Here is a 426-nt window from a genome sequence, read left to right on the forward strand (position 1 = left end):
GGCTTTATGTGAATGTCAGTTCTAGGAATATGGGGATGCTTATGGTGAATACAGTCCCTGTCCTTGTAGTGCTTGGAATTTAGTAGGGAAGACAAATGATAACAGCAGAATGTAACGAACTTATTATTATCATTTTATTGTGATAAGAATACTTAACATGAAATTTACCCTATTAACCATTTTTTTTTTTTTTTTTTTTTTTTTTTTTTTTTTTTTTTTTTTTTTTAAGACAGAGTCTTGTTCTGTCGCCCAGGCTGGAGTGCAGTGGCGGGATCTCAGCTCACTGTAAGCTCCACCTCCCAGGTTCGTGCCTTTCTGCCTCAGCCTCCTGAGTAGCTGGGACTACAGGCGCCCACCACCACTCCCGGCTAATTTTTTTATTTTTTATTTTTTTATTTTTAGTAGAGACGGGGTTTCACCATATTA

The sequence above is a fragment of the Rhinopithecus bieti genome, unplaced genomic scaffold (assembly GCF_001698545.2).
Source record: "Rhinopithecus bieti isolate Rb0 unplaced genomic scaffold, ASM169854v2 scaffold_15368, whole genome shotgun sequence".
NCBI lineage: Eukaryota > Metazoa > Chordata > Mammalia > Primates > Cercopithecidae > Rhinopithecus > Rhinopithecus bieti.